The 9,751-nt window shown below is 39.6% G+C and overlaps 1 protein-coding gene across 13 annotated transcripts in view; it reads right to left on the reverse strand.

Annotated features, from left to right (window-relative positions):
- The window catches only part of LOC139413847 (ral GTPase-activating protein subunit beta-like), a 57,815-nt gene extending 54,235 nt beyond the window's left edge, over positions 1-3,580 (reverse strand). For 12 of the 13 annotated variants that reach the window (XM_071161651.1, XM_071161656.1, XM_071161653.1 and 9 more), the window contains exon 1: positions 3,222-3,437. The gene's annotated coding sequence lies outside the window, so the exon portion shown is untranslated. Of the gene's footprint in view, positions 1-3,221 lie in introns of all 13 variants that reach the window. The other variant, XM_071161654.1, reaches the window with a different exon arrangement.
- Positions 3,581-9,751: the final 6,171 nt, after the last annotated feature.

The raw sequence follows: 9,751 nt of genomic DNA on the forward strand, positions 1-9,751 counted from the left end.
GATTGTATGTTTGTTTATTCCATGTGTAACTCTGTGTTGTTGTATGTGTCGAACTGCTTTGCTTTATCTTGGCCAGGAACTGCTTATCTTTATCTTGGCCAGGTTGCAGTTGCAAGTGAGAACTTGTTCTCAACTAGCCTACCTGGTTAAATAAAGGTGAAATAAAATAAATAAAATGTCTAGCTCTTTCCAAAAAGCCTGATGAAGCAAGCCAAAATGGATCTGGCCGCCCTCACATACCTGAAAATACATGATCAATTGATGTCAGCACAATAAATGTTTGTCTGGAGCTTCATGAAATGAGTTTCCATGGCCAAGCAGCCGCACACAAGCCTAAGATCACCATGTGCAATGTCAAGCTTTGGCTGGTGTGGTGTAAAGCTCGCCACCATTAAGACTCTGGAGCAGTGAAAACGCATTCTCTGGGGTGATGAATCAAGCTTCACTATCTGGCAGTCAGGGGGTGGGGGGGGGGGGGGGCATCGCCATGATAATGCACATGATTTTGGAATGAGATGTTCGACGAACAGGTGACCGCATTTTGGCCATGTCGTGTAGTTGTCAATGGTTTTAGCAGAGCTGGGGTCCCCCCCACACACACACAAACTGCCATGTTGACCACTACCCCAAAAAGTCAGACAAACTTAGTGTATGGAAGCTTCTTCTACTTCTATGCCTTCCAAATCAGAAAGCCAAACATGAATAGCTTCTACCAATTAAGAGTTACAGCAGTTTTAGTAAACCATGAACTGCTTTCATTAGATGCAGTGTCAGAAGCTAGCAGATTCATTAGTGACCAACAACCACAAATTACAATAAATCTACACCACATTTTGAAGTTCACTTTCCTTGCTTTGTCTAACACTATCATGAATCTAGAAAATATGTTTTGTGGGTACAGTATTTATTTATAGCACAAATGTTTGTTAGCATGTTTCTCACACTGGCTTTTGTCATGAGGAAGCATGCCTGCTAAGGCAACTGCACGGCGGTAAGGGTGACTCCGAGGGAGACAATTTCTTCATAGCAACAACTGTAGTTTAGACACTGACCACAACTACTTACTAAAACACAACCTACCAGTACTGGCCAACCACAAAACTACTGACCACAACCACACAACTACTTATCACAATTAATGAACCGCACAGCTACTTATCAAAACTACTGACCACACAACTAATGATCACAACTATTGACCACAACTACTGACCACAAAGCCTACTTATCAAAACTACTAACCACAGTGACTGGCCACTACCACAACTAATGAAACATCTTACCAAAACGACTGACCAACAAAACTAATGACCACAACAACACAACTACTGACCATGTACATACTGTAGGGCCCAAAGAACCAGCAACACAACTACTGCTCTGTACTAGCTCTGGTCCTGGTTGTAGCTAGCTAACTCTGGTTCATACCAGCTTTGATCTAGATCTGGTCTGCACTATAAATTACAACAACTTAAATATGCCTACATTTGCATATAATACAATTATTGGAGGGTAAATCTTGAATATTTCAAGTATGAAACACCAAACCAACTTTCACAGGTTATCCTATTCTATCAACCAACATTTTCATCTACCTACTTTTTCAACTACAGCGAGTCACTACCATTACTACTGCAGACACTACCACTACTATAAGTTATTTAAAAACCATACAACCTTTAAAACACCACATTTTCTTCAGAAAATTGACTTTTTAGTGATCCCTGTTAGCCTAACAGTCTATTAGATAGACCTACTGATAGCTTTCAGTAGGTCTACTACATACGAAGCTATCCTCCCATAGTTTTTCACCTACCACAAAAATACATTTAAAGAGCTGGCATCACTAGATGCACCATCATAAGCATCTCCACAGATAATCATCTTTTAGGTTATCACTACATCATTGTTCAACTAAAATCACACTTAATTTACCCTGAACGTTTTACAAAAGTAAATCGTGCATTTATTTATCTGAAACCCACAGAATGAAGTGTTGTCCACATAATCCTACTTTTTAATTCCCATTTTGTGACAGATGGCTTTGTCATATGCCTTCCTTCTTTCAGTTCACACGCAATAACCACAGCTTAGAAATTTTTGTGATCTAACTGCCACACAACCCAAAGTAATAAGGTTCATATAGTAGTCTATTAAAGTAACGAGGACCAATTATTTTACTACATTTAACGTTGACTATATGTAACTGCTTTGCTTTAAATAAACGTCTTTCCATGACCACCAAAACACTCGTAAAGATCAACTTTAGATCAACTAAAGTTACCATCTAGTTTCCAACGGTATTGTACTAAATTAGGTAAAAAAAAACATGGCGAATCAGTCAACAAACGTGCTGCGATGGATTTATTTTGATGATATACCAACAACAACAAAAAAAATCACTAAAACGGATTTGCCCTGCCTACTAATTAATACACCTTTGCAAGCGCCAATGAGTGGACTGGAGACACGCACTGTTCAGGTGCACAGCCGTAAAAGTTCATCACGCAGTAAAAAGTATTATTGAAACGCATAGAAGACATGTACAGCAATAACTAAGTGCACATTTACATCTAGAGATAGCTTGCTATTAGCTAGGTCAGACTAAAAACGAACTAGTTGTAAGTAAAACATTAACTAGCCAACATAAATTGTTATGACTCAAGGTTGTTGGCTAGCAAGTTAGGCAAAATATAATTATCTCTATGTACAAAAATAAAATAAATATTTTAAAAAGCCTGACAACTACATGATAAACTTCGAGAAATCAGTCTCAGATTGAACGAGCCACACACACTGGCTGTTTTGTTCAACTACTAACGATAGCTAACTGGCTGGCTAGCACAGAAACGGTCAGGTCAAACTAGCTCTGGTTCAGGCAGGAAAGTCCAGTTAGCTAGCTGGAAAGTCTCCATGTAATGGAACATTAACGCGTTAGTTGGTTTACAAAATAAGCATTACTTATGGCATGTAGCTAGCATAGTCGAAACTGCACAGAATGCATGGATAACTTTGCTAGTATAGGCAACTTAGTACGCTGTCACAACCCGTAGACACAGGAAAGCTGGCTAGTATAAGCAAGTTTGAACCAACTAGCTAAGCTAACGTTGTGTGAAGCGGTGTGAACTCGATTCCCTTGTCTCACTGTTATTTTGTAGGCCGCATTAGCTACATAGTTGGCTAAGCTAGTTAATGAAAACAAGACCAAGACAGCTATTTACCTGTGTCAGAGGGAAAGACTGTCATATCAACCGTCCGTATTCTCAGCAAACTTTACAGTACAAACGAGGATATAGCAGAACCATATTTGAAGTAAATCAACATCCAGTGACAAGCATAGCTACATTTGCAGCGACGTCATCCAGCTGACGGCTAGCCTGACCACTGAACTGTGTCGGTCACACATCTCATGACTTTAAAAAAAGCCGGGGGGAAAGGGAAGGTTGTTGGAATAATAAAATATACTTCTCAGAATATGCACAATATTTTACACAAGAAAAATAAAGAATCTTAGAATCGACAGTTTAATAACGTTTCTCAAAACAGTTTAATTATGAGCTGTGTAGCCCTTTAAATGTCCCCCGTTCATAATATTATTCAGCTCAAATGCGCCCTCTATTGGATTTGACCAGTCCACGATGAAAAGGATCTAAGAAGTGAAATAAGGAAATATGCTATCGAAGAAGAAAAGGAAACTAGGGAATTAGGAAAGGAAATGAAGCACACAAAGGATATGAGGAAAGGAAGCACACAAAGTATATGAGGAAAGGAGAAACATTTGCTAGAAAAGAACAGGAAAGGGAGCTAGAAAAGATAAGAGAAGTGTGAAAAGCTTGGAATCCTTGAAAACTCAAAAAATAAAGAAAAAAATAACTTCACAAATAAAATAAGATTATCTCAATGTTAGTTGTTTTACCATTGATGTCCGCTGAGGTTTTTCGTAGAACACAGCGAGCGTTTTTTTGTGTTCCCTCCCGAGTTTCCAATAGCTCAGGAAGTGTCATAGTTCAGGTCAATGTTCAGTGCAAAACACCTCAGTGGGAATATGTGTTAAAACAGCGCACAGTAAGTGGATCTTTTGTATTTGTCATATTAATTTGTGGTGATATGAAAGTATTTTTTCATAGGATTCCAAGACCATATTGCAGTTAGACAGAGCGTCGGGACAGTTGTAGCCTTCACATTGGCTGCGCTGTGGGCAATGGTTCAAACGAGAACCCAATGGTTGTATGTCCTTGGGTTCTCGAGAGCTATATAAGTGCCATGGCTTAACTACGCTACATGCCCAAAAGTATGTGGAGAACTGCTAGTAGAACATCTCACTCCAAAATCATGGGCATTAATATGGAGTTGGTCCCCGCTTTGCTGCTATAACAGCCTCCACTCCTCTGGGAAGTCTTTTCACTAGATGTTGGAACATTTCTGCTGGGACTTGCTTCCATTCATCCACGAGCATTAATGACGTTGTGCACTGATGTTGGGTGATTAGACCTGGCTCGCAGTCGCGGTTCCAATTAAGGTGTTCGATGGGGTTGAGGTCAGGGCTCTGTGCAGGCCAGTCAAGTTCTTCCACACTGATCTCGATAAACCATTTCTGTATTTCTGTACCCTCTCTTATGACCCAAAATAGCTTCTAGATATCATGACAGTGATTACTAACCCTGTACTGGAAGAAGAGTTTTCCTTTAACAAGTCAGACGCAAAGGATTTACTCCAGACACCCGATAAGGCCCTCATCCCCGTCATTCGCAGGAGAAAGAGACAGAGATGTCGGGGGCGTAGGTCTGGGTGCCTTGTGAGTGGGTAATCTGCCTTTACCATAGGTCCTATTAGTCAACGTACAGTCATTGGATAATAAAATAGATGAACTATGAGCACGTCAATCCTACCAATGGGAACCTCTTATGGATCGGACCCTTTTTTTCAATTTTCGCCTAAAATGACATACCCAAATCTAACGCCTGTAGCTAAGGACTCAAAGCAAGGATATGCATATTCTCTATACCATTTGAAAGGAAACACTTTGAAGTTTGTGGAAATGTGAAACTAATGTAGGAGAATATAACACATTAGATCTGGTAAAAGATAATACAAGAAAAAAACATGCGTTTTCTTTCCTCCATTTTTTGTTTCATCATATTTGCAATGCAAGAGAAAGGCCACAATGCATTATTCCAGCTGATGTGCAATTTAGAATGTGGCCACTAGATGGCAGCGGTATATCCTGAAAGTTTTAGACTGATTCAATGATCCATTCTATTTCTGTTCAAAATGTTGTATCAAGTCTGCCCAAATGTGCCTAATTGGTTAATTAATGCATAACTGTGCAACTTCCTCAAACAATAGCATGGTATTATCTTAGTGTAATAGCTACTATAAATTGGACAGTGCAGTTAGATTAACAATAATTTAAGCTTTCTACCAATATCAGATATGTCTATGTCCTTGGAAATGTTCTTGTTACTTACAACCTCATGCTAATCACATTAGTGCACGTTAGCTCAACCGTCCTGTGGGAGTGACACCCATTGATACAACACTGGTTGCATCACTGCCTGGTATGGCAATTGTTCGGCCTCCGACCGCAAGGCACTACAGAGAGTACTGCGTACAGCCTAGTACATCACTGGGGCCAAGCTTCTTGCTATCCAGGACCTCTATACCTGGCGGTGTCAGAGGAAAACCCAGCTACCCAAGTCATAGACTGTTCTCTCTTCTACCGCATGTCAAGTGGTACCGGAGCGCCAAGTTTAGATCCAAAAGACTTCTTAACAGCTTCTACCCCCAAGCCATAAGACTCCTGAACAGCTAATCAAATAGCTACACAGACTATTTGCATTGACACCCCCCCCACACGCTGCTGCTACTCTCTGTTTATTATCTATGCATAGTCACTTTAACTCTACCTACATGTAGGTATTACCTCAATTACCTCGACTAACCGGTGCCCCCGTACATTGACTCTGTACCGGTACACCTGTATATAGCCTCCACATTGACTCTGTACCGGTACACCTGTATATAGCCTCCACATTGACTCTGTACCGGTACACCTGTATATAGCCTCCACATTGACTCTGTACCGGTACACCTGTATATAGCCTCCACATTGTTATTTTACTGCAGCTCTTTAATTATTAGTCCATTTTATTTTCTATTTTTTTACTTAACACTTATTTTTCTTAAAACTGCTTTGTTGGTTAAGGGCTTGTAAGTAAGCAATTCACTGTAAGGTGTTGTATTTGGTTAATGTGACAAATACAATTTGGAAAGTGCCTTCCCCAAACTGTTGCCACAAAGTTGGAAGTACAGAGTCATCTAGAATGTAATTGTATGCTGTAGAGTTAAGATTTCCCTTCACTAGAACTAAGGGGCCTAGCCCCAACCATGAAAAACTGAACTGACTTGTTGGAAAGGTGGCATCCTATTTAGGTGCCATGTTGAAAGTCACTGAGCTCTACATTAAGGCCATTCTACTGTCAATGTTTGTCTATGGAGATTGCATGGCTCTCGGCTAGATTTTATACACCTGTCAGAAATGGGTGTGGCTGAAATAGCCAAATCCATTGATTTGAAGAGGTGTCCACATACCTTTTGTATACATAGTGTATGCACAACACCAGCAACTAAGCAGTTACAACCTCCTTTCATAATATCTTTAGCTGTTTGGACTAACAGATGCAAGATCATAGGTTTGAGTCCCACTCTCAAGCTATTTCCTGCAGCGTTATTGTCAAAATAGGATGCCACCTGACTCTTCTGCAGGCCTAGTGATGACATGTTTTTATAAATGTTATTCTCAAATCATTAGCAGGATCTGGCTGCACATTCCACGGCATGTCAGGTTCACTGTTTTAATGTAAACATTTTCATTTATTACGATCCCCATTAGCAGACGACAACGGTGACAGCTAGTCTTACTGGGATCCGACACATAACAAAAAATGCATTACAGACAAAAGACTTGACAATGTACATACATTTAAAAGTGTGTGTGTGTGTACATCTATCAGTTACACATACATGTCAGTACATACACACAACAAGTAATATACACACAATGTGATGCAATAACATAGAGATACAGTTCAAATAAGATCAAGACCATAAACTATATTGGTTTCAACCCATAAACAGGTAGCCTAGTATTACCAGACCGATTACCGCTGCAGAATGTAAGCCCACAAGACTTCTAGACGGTTGTACAAGGTTACTATCGGGGTGTAATTCCCCTGAATTTCATTCTACTGATACATGTTTTCATTATATTCTGATCTATGTTATAAAAAGTCAGGTATTGTAATTTGATTTGGCCTTTGTGGGGTATGGGGATATCAATAGATCAAAATGATCTTGAATTAGATACAGTATGTCAGAGTTCTATTTGCTGGGTGATGTCATCCTCCTTGTATAAACATTCTCATGGACATTCTCGGTTCTTTATTATCTTTCACTGTTTTAACCAAATAAAATGTAATAATACACATATTAGAAATCACCCTGTAAGACCATCTGTAACCAGGAGATGGCGCCATGCACACACAAACCAATTTTAATGTTAATTTTATTGAACCTTTATTTATCTAAGCAAGTCAGTTTAAGAACACATTCTTATTTACAATGATGGCCTACCAAAAGGCCTCCTGCGGGGATGCTGGGATGGGATAAAATAAAAATGTAATTCAAATATAGCGCAAAATACACATCAAACAACACACATCACCAATAGTCAAAAGGAGATGAGTGCTCACTGCAGGTGGAGACAACTGTTCATTATGGCTTGTCCACATCATAACATAAGACCACACAGTGCAGCTGTTTTATTGGACACAGAAACCAGTGCTTAGTCAAGTTGTCTTGAAGTGGACTTTGATGCGGTAAAAAGCCTATCAACTTATTGTGTAATTTCCAAAGATGGAATCTCAGTTACCTAATGTTGTTATGGATGGTGTAGCTCATGCAATAAGCTGGTCACCAAAGATCTAGATCTTGTCTACATAGACCATACAACAAAATGCAATATCCCATATAACCCTGTTGACCTTGTGTTGTTGGTCCTTGTTCCCAAACAGGGACATAACTACATTTGATTTGTAGGAGCACATTGTAGTTGAACCCGTCAAAGACAGAGAATCAGATTTGGTCCTGTATGCCCTTGGGTGTATTCTGGTGATGGGCAGGCACGTGAAGGGTTAAAGGCTTGTCATATAAATCAAGTGGAATCACTTCAGAGGTGAAAAGATGCATGATGCTGACTGTCCGGGAGGCACAGTTTAACCCTTTAACACGGCAGTCAATGTCCATTGTTTTAAAGAAATACCCAAATGTTGCATTAAAACAATACAGTGCTCTGTATAACAGTGTGTTGGGGTCACAATAAACGTAGAATAGAAGATGATTTTCCACATCAGTGAGCTGGAAATGGTTTCCCGTAGGAAGATTAAAAATACATTGATCAATTATGACTGTGTGACACAATAAGGCTACATCCCCATTCAAATGCATTGTTGGGACGAACTCCAACACACACAAATCCAGTTTCAAAATGGCTTGTGTTTATAGTTGGTTTCATTCAGTTGTTTCAGTTTATTTTTATTTATCCTTTATTTTACCAGGTAAGTTGAGTGAGAACAAATTCTCATTTACAGCAACAACCGGGGGAATAGTTACAGGGGAGAGGAGGGGAGATGAATGAGACAATTGTGTTTAAAAAAAAAAAAAGTACTAGTTAAGTAAGTTAAGAACAAATTCTTATTTACAATGACAGCCTACACCGGCCAAACCTATTGGGCCCCCAATAGACCGCTGCACCACTCGGGAGCTCAAAGCAGGGATGATTAGGTGACCATGATGGTATGAGGGCCAGATTGGGAATTTAGCCAGGGCACCCGGGTTAACACCCCTACTCTTACAATAAGTGCCATGGGATCTTTAGTAAACACAGAGTCAGGACACCCGTTTAACGTCCCATCCAAAAGACAGCACCCTACACAGGGCAATGTCCCCAATCACTGCCCTGGGGCAGTGGGATATTGAGAGAGAGACCTGTCATCTTTTAGATCGCATTCAAAATGACAGTTATCGGAGTGGACGTGCAGATCAAAGGTTGACAAAGAGGAAATCCTCAATCAAAAGAGATTAAAAGAAATTATCAAAAATATGAGCTATTTTAAAGACATATTAGTGGAATTGATAAGCACAAAAGAGTCATGTCTCTCCTAAAGAGTCATGTCTCTCCTAAATGTTTTGATGACATGTCATGACACAAGATGTGTCCTATCCTATTGGTTCGTTCACTAGTTCAATCTGTTTTCTTTATGTCAAATGGACTTTTCTCTGTTTTTCCAATTACTCTGTTCTTCATGTTCTGTTTATATAGCTAGTCTCATCCCCTTCCCCCCCCCATTACGCATTTAAAAGCTTTTCTAATCATCCATAATTGATCAGTGTTTTCAATTATGCACTACTTTTCTCACTGTCATTATTACTTAAAGGGTTGCTCTTAATGGTTGAATATGTCCAGCGCTGTTTTTTCCATATTTCATTGTACTGTAAAAAGACAGATCTGTCTTGCTGCACTGTAAAGACGCAATTCCTCTGTATATAGTTTTTTTTTTATGTCAAGGCTCCTATTTGTCTATTTTCCTCATTTGGTGATTTAGCAGGTTATCCAAAGTGATGTATAGTGAGGAACTTGGCCTAGTTATGCTGTTGCCTAACCTCAATAAGCCAATGTTGGTAACTGGTACAA

The sequence above is a fragment of the Oncorhynchus clarkii genome, chromosome 7, assembly GCF_045791955.1.
Source record: "Oncorhynchus clarkii lewisi isolate Uvic-CL-2024 chromosome 7, UVic_Ocla_1.0, whole genome shotgun sequence".
NCBI lineage: Eukaryota > Metazoa > Chordata > Actinopteri > Salmoniformes > Salmonidae > Oncorhynchus > Oncorhynchus clarkii.